At 46.6% G+C, this 14,310-nt stretch overlaps 1 protein-coding gene across 1 annotated transcript in view; it reads left to right on the forward strand.

The window, feature by feature from the left end:
* The window catches only part of JARID2 (jumonji and AT-rich interaction domain containing 2), a 228,036-nt gene that overhangs the window by 154,786 nt on the left and 58,940 nt on the right, over positions 1-14,310 (forward strand).

Genomic DNA, 14,310 nt, shown 5'->3' on the forward strand with positions numbered 1-14,310 from the left:
ACACAAGCAATGTAGTGGAATTTTTGATTCTGATAAGGAGGAGACACGGGCTGAGACAAGTCAGCCTGAGCTATGGTGAGGCTGGCCGTTTCCCAGGGCTGTTCATTCTGCTAAGGCAAACACCCATCAGGAGTTTGTTTTCCATAGAAGGGCAGGTGGATGCCTAAGAGCTCGAAGTTTGGGGGCCTAGGCAGGCACCAGCTGGCACTGCAGTCTCCTGCCTCCACACCCTCTCCAGCACTTGGCGTCTGTCGACATTTTCGTGGTGGACATTCTACCAGTGTTAGGTGACACCTCATTGTGGTTTTGATTTCCATTTCTCTGATAATTAGTGGTACCTAGCATCTTTTCATGTGCCTATTGGACATCTGTATGTCTTTGTTTTGTTTTGTTTGTTTGTTTTGTTTGTTTTGGAGAAATGTCTATTGAAGTCTTCTGCCCATTTTTTGTTTGGGTTGTTTGGTGTTTTTGTTGTTGTTGTTATTGAGTTGTATAAGCTATGTGTATATTTTGGAAATCAATCTCTTGTTGGTTGTATCGTTTGCAGATACTTTCTCCCCGTCAGTAGGTTATTTTCCTTTTGTTTATGGTTTCCTTTGCTGTGCAAAAGCTTATAAATTTGATTAGATCCCATTTGTTTATTCTTGCTTTTATTTCTGTTTCCTTGAGAGACTGACCTAGGAAGACATTGTTATGATTTATGTCAGGGACTGTTTTCTGGCTAGTTTATGTTAAATTTCCTGGATGTTAAGTCACCACCTTCCCCACCCCCCACCCCTCTCCCGGCTTTATTGACGTTTAATTGACATGTAACGGTGTGAAGTTTAAGGTGTCCAACCTACTGATGTAGTATATGCATGTTTTATGAATTGATAAGCACTGTAAGGTTAGTTAACACGTCTGTCACCTCGTATACTTTTGTTTTGTACTAAATAACTTTTAAGGTTTACTTTCTTAGCAACTTTCAGGTATACAGTATAGTATTGTTAACTATAGGCACCATGCTCTGTATTAGGTTCCCAGAACTTACTCATGTTATAACTGGAAGTTTTTACCTTGACCACCTACACACACACACACACACACACACACACACACACACACACACACACACACACACACACACACACCCTGCTAATCTACCTGTTTCTGTGAGTTTGGTTTTTTATATTCCACATGTAAGCGAGATCACACAGCATTTGTCTCTCTGTCTGACTTAGCAGGATGCCCTCAGTGACCATCCATGTTGTCATAAGTGGCAGGATTTCCTATTTTAATGGCTAAACAATATTCCATTTATATGTTCATACCACGTTTTCTTTATCCCTTCATCTCTCCACAGACCCTTAGTTTGTTTCCGTACGTTGGCTGTTATTGTAAATAATCCTGTAGTGAGCACGGGGTGCAGATAGCTCTTTGAGATAGCGACGTCATTTCCTTCAGCTAAACCCCAGGGGCGGAATTGCTGGATCATACGGTAGTTCTGTTTTTAGTTTCTTGAGGAACCTCCGTACTGTTCTCCATGGGGGCTGCACCAGTTTCCACTCCCACCAGCCACGCACGAGGGCTCCCTTTCCTCCACATCCTATCCAGCACGTGTCTTTCTCATGCAGTTGTTTCCTGTACCTTGTTTGTATTCTGTGTTTTCACATTCAGTTAAAGGTGTTCAGTTCGTGGGAGAACTGAAGAGTCTGGTGGGCTTTCCTCCCCTGAGATGGAGTTTGATTCCTCCTGGCACAGGTGTCTGCCTTGGGCCCTTGGGCCGGTGGGAGCTCTGAATGGACCGGCCCAGCCCAGCCCCTCACGACCGCTGGAGCCCAGTTGCTCGCCATGCCCTTGCTCTCCAACTGGGTGGTTTTACTGTTTTATTGTTGAGCTAATCAGCAAAGAAGCTCAGGGGTGTGAGGTTGTCTTTGTAGTTGTTTGCTATGAGAAGGAGGAGGTCAGGAAGGAATAAATTGTACCCTACTTTCTGGGAAGTTTTCTCCTGGTGAACGATCGGTTCCCAAGTCTAATTCTGTCCCAGAGCAAAGTTATTTCAGGGGCTGGCAGGGCTCCCTGGTGTAGCCCAGGCCCTGTTGTATTGTCCTGCTGTGACTAGATAAGGCTGCATGTCTAGAAACAAAGCCAGGCGTCCCTGGTCAGACCCCGGGTCCCTTTCCATCCAGCTCGTCACCGCACGGAATCTGCCCTCAGTTTATCCTTCAAGGACACTCTTGCTTGTGCTCACATATGGGGGTCTCCCCTTGGCGTAGTTCGTAGTTACTGGGTCTACCATTTTCCTCCTTTGTGGCACTGGAGTGGAATGAGAGAGAGGATGGATATTCTGAGTTTTCTGATTTGGATTTTCCTTTCTGAGTTGTCCTTGCCTTAGTCTTCTGTGAAATGCATCTGCGATTTTCATAGCAAGTTGATCATAGCTCACTGAGTATTTTCATTATACGATTCCCAGCTCAAGTCTGTTGATGTGTTTACCATCCTAGAACTGAGAGACCATGGCATTCTAGAGCGGGGAAGTCTGACTTACCTGGTGGCACCAACAGCTTCAAGGACACATCTTGTTCCTACCTGTAGTACTGATTCATGTAACATTTTCTGCTTTTAAAATCGTGTAACAGAAGAAAAGAAAACAAACAGTAATTTGGGGGTTGGGGGGTGCTCTGTGACTTTGGCTGCTGTATTCTGTATCTCAGATGAAATGTCCATTTCGATTTACTGGATAAAATCTGGGATTCCTGAAATTCCTAAAGTCAGAGACCAAAGATAGATGAACCTGAGGAAGAGTGCAGTTGAAGGAATAAACTGAGGAAGTGAGTAATCATCTGCAAACCGGTATTTAGCTAGGGTCAACTTCTGGGGGTGTTTTCTGGGTATGAAGTTGTTCTCACTGATCTCTGAGGGTGGTTTGGAATGATCGAGCGGTGAGGGTAGGAAGCCTTAAGTGTCCAGCTGGAAGTGTTCTCCTACAGGCTTATTTACAAATTGCAGGAGGTGGGGCCTCGCGACCCTTCCCAGGGCTGATGGATGACTGGGAGCGTGGTGTTTGGCATCGTATTGACACAGTGGAAGACAGATGCCTCTTTGATCAAAGGGAGACCATTAGGGCATGTTTAGGCTGGTGGAACTGAAGAGACTCCTTCTGAAGAGAGTACTTACGTACCTCCTGGCCCCCCACGGCCTGCCACCTACATCTCCGTGAGCAGGATTTGGATTTGGCCACTTTGCCGTCCTGGCGTTTTGCTGAAGCCAGCTGCTAGGAAGCATGCACTGAAGCAGCTTGTTTCTTTGAGTTAATCAGAGGCTTGCAGAGAAGAGAAGGATGTTGTTTATTGCCATGATGCCTCAGCAGCGTGTCATGGATTCTGACCACTTGAGAAGATGTGACAGTTTTTCTCTCTCCTGCCCCCTCCTTCACGTGGTCCCTGCCTGCACCCTCCCCCTGAAATGCACCTTGGGGTTCTGCTTTCTCCCCAGAGGTGGCTTGTCTGGTGGTGCTGGTGCAGCATAGCCAAGAAAGGACCATGTGGCAAGTCCCCTTGACCAAGTGTCACAGCCCTCAGTTGAAGGGGCTGCTTCTGCTTTTGGCTGGGTAGTGGAATGGGAGGGACTGGAGCCGCAGGGAAATGACACTCCCACTTATGGGAAGCATCACAAAAATGGATTATTCCTGGTATGGGAGGACCCATTGAGGCTAGATTTGAGTTGGGGTTTAAAAAAAATAAGATTTGGGAAGTTGGTCACTTTTTAAACTCGTAGCTCATAAATTTATGTAATAATAATAATAGTTTTTATTATTGGAGGTTTCCATCTGTTGAATATTCCCTCTCCTCCCATTTTCACATTTTATTAGGATCATGTAGAACTTTTGGATTCTCTCCCACTTCTTTCCCTCTTGTCTTTTCGTTCTCTGTCCTTCCCTTCGGTACCATCGTATGGAGAAGATGAGTAGAGCCAGGCGGTACTGAGGCTTTGTGACAGCTTCCAGGACAGATCTTTGGCTGTGGCCTTCCTTGGAGGGTATAAGCTGCACTGACGAGGCTGACCTGTGGCTTCTTGGTTTCCTGTTTATAGACAGGAGTAGTGGGCGGGAGCAGGAGGGATTAATGAGGGACTTAATTGAACAGGAAGTCTTTCAGTCCTTTAGAGTTGCTAAAGTGATGCCTGCAGCTTGGGTGTTTATCCTGAGCCCTGCATGAGAGGTTGGACTTTCCTCTGCTCGTTCCCTGGAACTCACTGGGGATCAGAACTTCGTCAGGGCATTTGAATGTTCAAGAGAAGGGGGATAACTAGTCGTTGACAGCTCTGGGTGAATTCAGGGGGGGGGGGCTTGTTTGGATTTCTCTGTACTCCCAGTCTCATCCTTGGGGGTTTCTGCTACTGGCCTTAATCAAATCCTTTGAAAGTCCTTTGAGCTATTTTTATAAGCATCACAGCAAATACAAATGTAGTATCTCTGGAAAGGTGTGGTAAGTCGCTCGTCTCATTAATAGCAGGGGTCTTTTTGTTGTTGGTTAAATGGCTATAAGATGTTGGACGACAGCACCCCTTGTGAGTCGGAGGCTGACTCTCCCCTCATGGAGAGATGCTCATTTTGTGATGTAAGTGAGGTCTAGTCGGATATTTTCACCAGACCCCTGTGAGGGTTCGTTTGAGCCACACACAGTTATGGTGGTCATGTGTGTCCTGCAGAGGTTCGGCAAGTCTCTGCTTGTCATCTGCTGCCGTCCACAGACAGGGCCCCTTTCCACTCAGTGCTTGTCCCTGACATCAGGTCGGGGGCCTGCGGGTTCATATCCTGAAGACATGAGGGGGGCTTTTTTTATCCTGGGGAGGGGCATCTTAGATCCCAGGATGATACTAAGAATGTAAATGGGAGTATCGTGTCTGGGTTGGAAGGGGTGAGTTGGCCCCCACTCCCCTGGCTGGTCTGGTTTAAGAGGCCACTTGGTTTGATTTGATTCCGCGATGCCACGTGGAAAGATGTTTCTGCTCCCTGCCTGACAAATGGTTACCTCGTGCAGCCCTGAACATTGGTAGAAATTCAGCGTTGCTCGAGGGTATCCTAGGCAGTGTTCAAAGGGAAGGTGATTTCTGTGCCACGACTCCCTTTTGCCTGCTTATGAATTGGTACCATTTCCTTGGTTTTTATTTACATTTCTGTGCCAGGGTTGTGTTTGCTGGATCCGTCAGGGCAGCCTCTGAGCCTGACCCGAGTCACCGAGCCTGGGATGCTGTGTCAGCTCCTGTTTTCCTTTGAGAGACGGTACCTTTACTCCAGGATCACAAAGCAAAAACAGTAACAAGGAGGATAATTGCTCTTCGTATGTTCGTTAGTGATTAGCAGATTCTTGCATTAGGATCATGCTTTCTCACCTTTAGGCAGTTGTCATGAATACCTAGACCTCTTGTAAGCATTCAGGAAGAGACAATGTGTGGATTGTAGTGCACCCTTTTCTTACAGAACAGAGCCCCAGTGTGAGTACTCTGGACTCTGGTGTGAAGAAAGTGTATTAGAACCATGGTGGGTTGCTTTAGTTTTGCCTTTTCTTACTCTCCTTGGTGATAAAATTCACTTTGGCAGGGTTGTGGTGAGGAACGTATTTGAGAAAACAGCCCAGTGGATTTTAGCCCTACGTATGTTTCCAGTATATAAAATGTTGGATTGTGATTTGCTTTATATTTTCCGTACAAGCAAGGAACTTGAATTGTGAGTTGTTGGGTGAAAGGGTAGTGCTAACATCGTTCACCTACTACTTTCCGTAAGCAGTGGTTGGATTTTTAGCTGGTGTCAGATTCTAGCACAGGTCCTAAGAGTTGGTTAATGCCCAGGCTTGTCATAAACCCGTGAAAGTCAGAATTATTTATTCCCTTTCCTCTTGAGGGGTGATCCCAGAGCTGGTGTCCCAAGACTCTCTACTGCCATCTATTGGTGCTTGTTGGTTACTTCATGGGATTTCCAGTGGGCGGGGAAATAGTCCAGAATCCCTTTTCTATTTGCTATCCTTTAAATAAAGCAGGTCCCTGTTAGCAGCCTTACTGTCCAAGAGGCAGAGGATGTGAGTGAGAAGCTAAACGAAGTGTATTCCGAATCTTTCAGGGACTAGTTGGTGCTCTGAGCGCTGCCTTTATGCTGTAGTCTGTCACATGATGATGGACTTCAGAATCTGCCCGCCCGCCCGCCCCCACTGTGCCCCCAACTCCATGGAGAACGTTTCTAGTGTGAAGTTTCTCCGGGACTGAGTTTTCAGTTACACTGCTAAGGGTTCTGCTGGATTTTTTATTTTAAATGAATGCGCTGTGTAGCATTGCAGGATGAATTTCTTTGTGTGTTTTTCTTTTCCCCTTCAGAGAACAATGTAAAACATGATCCCTGCCTCACAGAGTCACACGCCCTCCCTTCCCAGCCATCATCTTTTTGCCAGGATTCGAGGAGTTTTCTGGCAGTTTGCAGCCAAGTATTGAGTAACCTAAAATAGAGAAACTGCTGGGGTTTTTGTTCAAATAGTATTTTAAAAACAAAGTTGGCAACGCCACCTCATGAGAGGTTCAAAAGGCAGATCAACACTTCCACTGGCTCTTTGAGGCTTCTACAGCAGAGTGTACTTTAGATAATTTGTTCACACCTTGTAACTACCAGAATGTATTAGGAATTTCTTTGGCCGGATCCTGACTACATTAAGATTTTTAACTTCCATGTGTTGTTGTTCTGACTTGTCTTACCCTTTTCTTCTTTTTGAGATAAGACACAGTTTTTGCTCAAGACTACCCTGAGCCCAAAAGTCCTTTGCAGCTCCTCGACCCTGGTTTGGAGAGGGTTGTGCTGCGTGGCGGGGGAGGGGGGCGGCCAACCCGGCGGCTTTCCATTGGTGGTAAACTGTAACACGTGTGACACTGAGGGACTGACAGGGCAAAAGGGCTTTGTTGCTGCTTTAATTGTTGATTAATGATGATCCCATGCAAGTTTGACATGGTTGCTTTCTAGAACACAAAAGAAGTCAGTGTCAGATATTTCCTTGATCATGACAGGATTTCCAGGCAGCCTTGGTTCTTTGACATTTCAGGATGCTGCGTCAGACTTTAAAAAAAAAAAATCCTTGTACCATTGTATTAATGAAATCAAAGTGATTTCACTGTGGGGACTCTCACCACCGGCCTGAGATGTGTGTGCCCAAGTGGTGTTTTCCTTGGGAAGATGCTGCAGATAGCATGTAGACATTTAGTGCTTGAGAGTCTCCTTCCTCTCCCCTCGACCCTTTCCCCCTGAATTAAAGACGAGGAGAAGGCTCGCCTGTCTCTGTGATGCCTGCTTTCCGTGGGAGCTCAGCTTCTGGGAGCAGTTGAAACACCCTCTGAGGTGGTGGCGACGTCGGGTTCGTGGTGCCTGCCTCCTCCTGGCCTTGGAGTTCGGTGGGTAGAGCTCGTGAATGTCTTCAGCCTTCCCTCCTAAGGATGTCTCGGGCTTTGAAGGAACTTCATCTGTTTTCCTGTGGGTAATTGACTCCTAACTGGAAGGGTTAGATCTCAAGGAAGCAGAGTGTAGATAGGATTGTTGTTAGTATTTAAGGGGAACTGAGGAACAACTTTTGGAATTGTGTTAAAACATTTGTATTTAAAATTTTTTTTCCTACCCCTACCTTCTAACGTGGAAGGCGGTATACATAACCTCAAAATCTAAAAGCTGTCATGTTTGCTGTTCAGTCTGACAACATGTAGTGAGGAAGTAGGCGCTAGGAATCTTCAACACAGGCATTTTGGAGATGCAGGTTTTTATTTCCCACCTGGCAAAGCAAAAGATGAGTACATGTCATCAAGAATAATGAAATCATAGATGCAAGAGAAGCTGTTACGGGAGTTACTGTATTCAGGTTTTATAGAGGAGGTCAGAGAAGATGGGGGCTAGAAGGAACCTTAGTTTTTTCCTTTTCATAGGCCTCCCCTCCCCTTCCCCCTCAAAAAAAAAAAACAAACCCAAAAAACCAAGGACATAGAAGCCCATTTGCCCAAGAGCCCAAGTTAGTTCAACCAAAACAGCCAGGTCCTTGCCCTCGAACCACTCTGACCAAGCAGGGCTTTACAAGGATTCATCTCAAGCAGATTCAACCAAAAATAGCTCCTCTAGGTAAATCGGGTTAATAGCAGACTTTTACTCTAAATAGCTGCCTGTGTAATTTAATTAAGACAAGTGCTGCAAATATTTAACATCCTGTGGTTTTCAGCATAAACAAATGATTTCATCTGTTTATATGTAAAGCAACGAATGAGGCCTCTGAACCTTACTGGTTCAGAGGCCTCCAGAAGTACCATAAAGCGGGCATTCCAGGTCACAAACCTCTTCTCACGGAGCTGGCGAAGTCCTTGCGCCGGGATGAGACAAACACGGGCTGTAACCGTGGAGCAGGGAGGACGGGAGCACCGAGGGTCCAGCCTGCAGCCAGTGCTGCTTGCTACAGAGGTTGCTGTGAGTTGGGCTCTGCTAGCCTCCGGGTTCACTTGAGGGTGTGTTTATTTTCTCTGTACTATACAGGATGTTTACAGCCATCTTGTGTGGTTTACCCACAACTGCACTTGCATTTGAATTTGGTGGGCAGCTTGCCCTGGGCCCAGGATATCCCCTGCCCGACCCCCCACAACCTCCAAGACACACACACTCACACGCACACTCATGCACGCACGCCCTTGTTTCTTTGACTAGCTGCCAGGTTTGTAGTGTGTGTCTGGGATAGAATAGAGTGGGTAATTATTTTGGGGATGGAAACAGGAATCTTTTTTTTTTTTTTTGAATAGGCCTTTCAGCAAGTTGGCAAAGCTTCAGGGCCAGCTCCCACACCGGTACAAAGAACACGGCTATGCTGGTCATTCTGCATTTGCCAGACACAACACATCTTCTTTTTTAAATGAACACCCCTCTCCCCTCCATCCATTGCTTTTTGTTTAGAATTGGGATGTAATCTAAGTAATTGGATTTACCAGCTTATGTCTTGAATATTTGAAAATTGAGTTAATAAAGTGGCGTTTAGGCATACACGTCCCTCCTGGAGGACCAGCTGGGCACTGCTTTAAACCGTCTGGTCCCCCTTGCCCCTGCTTTGTCCAACCGAATTGTGAGCATACCCCGTGTCCTCCTTGGGTTTGTAAACTATCAGACATCCTGGTCAGAAATGGAATTTAATTAACCTAGAAATTGCTGTTGTGCCATATTTAAGGCTGCCCTAGAGATTGAGCGCGCAGATAGCAGTAAGCTGGTTAACTCTGTGCTGTAGATAACCCCAGAGGAAACCTGGAGACATAGTGCCACCCCCTCGCGAGGCCAGTGGTGGCAGACTGCCCGGGAGGCTTCTTAATGCAGGATTTGGGGAGGGCGGGCAGGGACACAGGGAGGTGTTACAGAACAAAAAAGATACTTGTCACAGGGCTTTGTCAGCTACCAGTGCATTGTCTTGCAATTCATTTGTTAACTTTGAAAACAATGCTAGTGTTTATTTTGGTCTACTGCTTTATTCCGATCAAGGTGCTATATATATATTTTTAACCTGAGTATGAAAAATATTTGAAGATTTATCTGGGCAAAATTTTAAGTGATCAAGGAAATTCTTCTTTTGGCTGTTGGCCCTGATGCCAACTAACCCCACATCAGAGAAAGCTTCTTCAGGTGTTTCTTGGGGCATGGACGACAAAAGAGGAAGAAGATGGACCCTCTCCCTCCAGCTCGTGCAGCTCAGCAAGAGGTGCCAACAGTCTCTGATGTATGGGGGTCAGGTGTGGCAGGACCCTCCATCTGGGTGCAGCAGATCGTGGCCCATGGGCAGTTGTGCTGTGTGGGGGCAAAGGTGTGCCTTGGGGTGGGGGTGGCACCTTGTAACACACTTTGGCTTTTGTAAGACGATGCTCTTGATGCCAGGTGGCTTCCTAAATCCTTAATAAGTGATGACGGTGGTGATGGTGGAAATTGTGACCATGTGGGCAGATTCCTAGTGGATTCTTATGAAACTGATTCTTACTGAAACTAAGTTCCAGTTGACATTTGGGCAGCCATCTACTGGGATGGCCAGTCACCTTACCAGGGGCAGAGCCGCAGGCCTCTCCTGTTGCCCTTGAGTGGTTCCAGATCCATCCAGGTGTCTTCCTGCCACCTCCAGATTGCCATTCCGTCTGCCCCTCTGCTCAAAAAAAGTGTGTAATTCCTAAAGGATGACAGGTGAATTATATCATAAATGGGACAGCAGCAGAGTGTCCCTGCCGTTCTGTGCCAGCATCTATGGGGGGCTTGCCTGGTCGCATGGCAACACGTGGTCGCAGAAATAGGCTGGAAGGAGGAGACTGTAGGGGAGCCCACTCTGCAGCTCACCGAAGGGCAGAGGAACAGAACTGGGGTTGAGTGGTTGTCGTGGGGGACGTGCTGTGGGAGGATGGTTCAGTCTTTCTGAGGAGGGGATTTTCAAACAGACATGGAAAATTTTGACTCCATATAAAGCAGCAGGCTGAAATGTTCCCCTTGCTGGATTTTGGGGAGAAGCCAGCCATGGCAAGATGAAGGGGAGGGGTGTTCCGGCTGGAGGAGGCAGTCTGAAGTGAGCAGGGTTCCCCTGGGAACCTTTGCCTCTATCCTAAGAGCATTTATTTCTATGTAGAGTGACACTGGGGGAATCAGCAGTTTTAATTGCAACCCCCTCTACCCCTCTTTAGGGTATTTTGCTTTAACAGGATTCACACCAGCAGGGCTGAGCTTTGTCATAACTGACTTGACGTGGGAGCTTCAGAGAAGGCACGCCCCAGATGGCCTTACCCACAACAAGGGGTTCAGATAGCAAGCTGTATGTTCTCTCACTGCCGTCTGAAGCTTTTAGTCCTTTAATTCACATAAGCACGTTTACGGCACGGAAGCTGATGAACAGAATGATTTGATCTGAAACCATTTCTGGTCCCTCTATCTTACTGCCCAACCCAGCCTTAGATTTCAATACACTGCCAATAAAATGTTACCCTCAATGTATTTATTCATGTATAAATGTCTTTACACTTTTCTTCCTCAGTTGGTTTAAGTTTCTTTGGCTTGCTAGAGAGTTTGGTTTAATTGGTTTAATTGACCTCCCGAGCATGAAGGAGTCTTCTGTAAGGGAAATTCCTTCCTTGATCAATTAATGAAATACTAACACAGAAGTGAGTCACGCTCCGCTAGATACCCTGCAGTTTGTGTGAGGGACAGATGACCTCTGTATTTCCTGCATTCTGGCTTGTCTGTATATTCCGGACGGGCAGGAAGGGACCACCTGGCTTAGATTAAGGCTGAAAGCCTATAGGGGCCCCAAATTCTTGCTTTTTTCTCCCCGGACCCCCAGGAACCCCAAACTCTCTCCACCCTCACCCTCAGGATGGCTCTGAACCTCCTTAGTTCAAACTAAATTTCCATTTTAAAGCGTTTTTGCTCTGGTAGTGGAATGGAAGGTATTCCTGGCTAAAACGTTAGTCACCTGTTGGAGGGGTGCTTACCTGCTGACCCACTCCCTGCTGGAGTCCGGCCACTGAGTGCGGGCCCCCTCCTCTGCACCTGAGCCTGCTTCCTCCCCCAGCATCTCCAGGTGCAGGTAATCTGGTTCTTCAACATCTGGACCTCCCTGCCCCCTTTTCTGTACTGATTTTGAATTCCTGGAATGAGACAGTCTAGAATGAATCACCTATCCTGCCAGCATACTGACACAGCTAAGAGCTTCCTCCGCGGACTTGGCCTCCGAGTTGTGTCATTCAGATTCCTTTGTCGTGTGGGGCCGGCCAAGCAAAGTCACACCTTTGTAATCCCCCGGGACTCTGCCCGATGAAAAGGCAAACCGCAGACCTGCCCTTTCTGCGAAGTATGGATTCTTCGGGCCTCTTTAAAAAGATACTGGTTTGTCTTGTTCTTCAGTTCCTGCTTTCATCTGGGTCTCACAAATGCTTAATCACTTGGGAGCTCGGCGTATTCCTCTGAGGGGTATTTTATTTTACTGCCGCTTTTTAATCTGTTGTGGCCTTATTTTTCATAGCCTCCCGAGAAAGTCATCAGGCAGAAAAGCGTCTTTTATTTGAACAGCGGTCAGAGCATTTATCTCTGCGGTTCTAAAATTGTAGAACGTTGTGCCGGGTCTGCTCCGGGGTCTGCACTCCACCTCTGTTGGCGGGTTTGTTTTTCATTCAGGCTGTGCGGCTTCTCATAATGTGTGGCATTCGTCATTTGCCAGCTTTTGGGAAAGCAGTAAGCACTGAGCATCCTGTACACACGCAGGCAGCATTAGGTCCCTTTAGTAGTAGCTCATGAGTTGTGTCCATTTACATGAAGATGTACACATCATAAAATTGCCAGTTAGAAAACCCCTTTTCAGTTGGAAAACCTGACAGGTTTTCTAACAGGGCGAGAAGGTTGGTGGAGAAGAGCATCTCTCTGTTGGATGAGGAGGGTAGGCCTCCTGCGGCCGGCCAGCCCGCCCTGAGGGTGGCAGTGCCTGGCGAGGGTGTGGCTTGTGGGACCGAGGTTGAGTTTTATATCTGTTAAATCTAATAATAAATTCGAGCTTGTAGGTTATATCTTTCATTTTCCCCTTACGGTAGCTACTCTTTTCTTACAAAAATACCCATTTGCAATATGCAGAAAATCTAAGGTGGTGAGAAAGAACCAAATACAAAAGAGATTTTCGTCTCAGTTTGAGAAGCACTGCCCTCAGGTCTCTCAGTCAGTCACCCCTGCCCCGTCTGATCCTCCTGGGAGGTCACTCCTGGGCTTGGTGGCTTGTCCAGCACATACTTCTGCTCACTCACTGTCTTCTAGACAGTGGTTGAGGGGGAGGACAAAAAAAAGCTCTCCATTCTGCATAACACAGGAACAGGGGTATCATTTTGTTCCCTTACCATTACAACGTTTGGAATTTCTCTTAAAGTCGTTTAGCTTTCCACCAGTACCTTGTTCTGTGGCTGTTCCCCTTCAGTTATTCCTGGGTGCTTCTGATTTGCTGTGATGTTACTGGATTTTAAGGTTGGAGAGTTGTTGCCCAGTCAGTAAGCAGCAGTCATGCTGTCTCTCCTTTGATCACATGTCAGTTCATATCGGGAACATGACCTGTGCAGAGGTGTTTTTGGTGGGTCCTAGGGGAGGAGGAGTAGAGTCTGGGTGGGACACAGGGGAGGTTAAACTTAAAGGTACTAATTTTTACAAAGGACAAAACCAGTGTGTGTGGGGGGAGTATTTTGTTGAATACTAGATTGTTAACTTAAGCTGTTAGGGCATTTTGAAGATACTACGCGTACTGTTTTATACAATCCCAGCAGTAGTTACGGGAAGACTTGTTTGTGCTTTACGAACGTAGACGCGTGTGATGCTCCAAACAGCCTGAATTGGGTTGGCGGGGTAGGGGGGCATTATCAGTCCCACGCAGTGATTGATTCTGATTTGGAGTTTGAACCAGAGCTATTCAACGCCCTGTGCTATAGGGCTACTTTTGGGGTCTTTTTTCCCCCTTGCTCTCATACACAATTTCTTGAGCATCTTTATGAGTAGGGCCAAGAGAGATGGTTTAAAGCAGGACACACATAGGTCTACACCCTCAGGTGCTTACTTGCCACGAGGCTCTGAGATCTTGAAAACTGAAGGAAGAGCTAATAGGAGGCAGTTTATGATAAAGGTCACATCAGTTACACAGAAGGTAAAAATACTCAGTAGAGAAAGGAAAGTTAACTATTGGCCACAGCGTTAGGAAAGAAGTAAATAAACCTTTGCAAGGTTCATTAGGATTCAAATTAATAGAATGTCTGACATGTAAAATTCTGTAAATGAACGAGGTCTGGTTAAGGAGATCTAAGTTGTGATTTGCAGATGCCAAGTGGATAAATTAGGGGTTCGGTCTCTATGTAGGATGGTGATGAGGGGAAGAGGCCTGAAAGGTAGGTTTAGGCCAGTTTGTTGAATTCCTAACTCTAAGGAGCTTTTGTATAGGCGAGGGTAACACATAATTTGGTGGTGAAGGAGGGGTTTTGAATAGACTAGAGAAATAGATTTTTTTTCTGCATTACACGCTTTAAAAATTAATGTAGTCTTTTATGTGGCTGAATTGGAGTCAGAAGAGTTTAGAGATGGGGAGACTACTTCCCCTGGGGTATAAGACCAGGTCAGTGACAGGCCCAGGTGGGCCGGGTGCAAGGACACAGTGTGAAGGCAGCTGGGCTTGTGTTTGCGACAGTATCTTGTTAGAGCAGAATGCCAGTGTAAATCTGGCTAAACGTCCAAAAGCCATTAGCCCTGTGTCACCCAGCGCCACGTGCTGTCATTGCAATACCCAGGCATGCACA

The sequence above is a fragment of the Camelus ferus genome, chromosome 20 (genome assembly GCF_009834535.1).
Source record: "Camelus ferus isolate YT-003-E chromosome 20, BCGSAC_Cfer_1.0, whole genome shotgun sequence".
NCBI lineage: Eukaryota > Metazoa > Chordata > Mammalia > Artiodactyla > Camelidae > Camelus > Camelus ferus.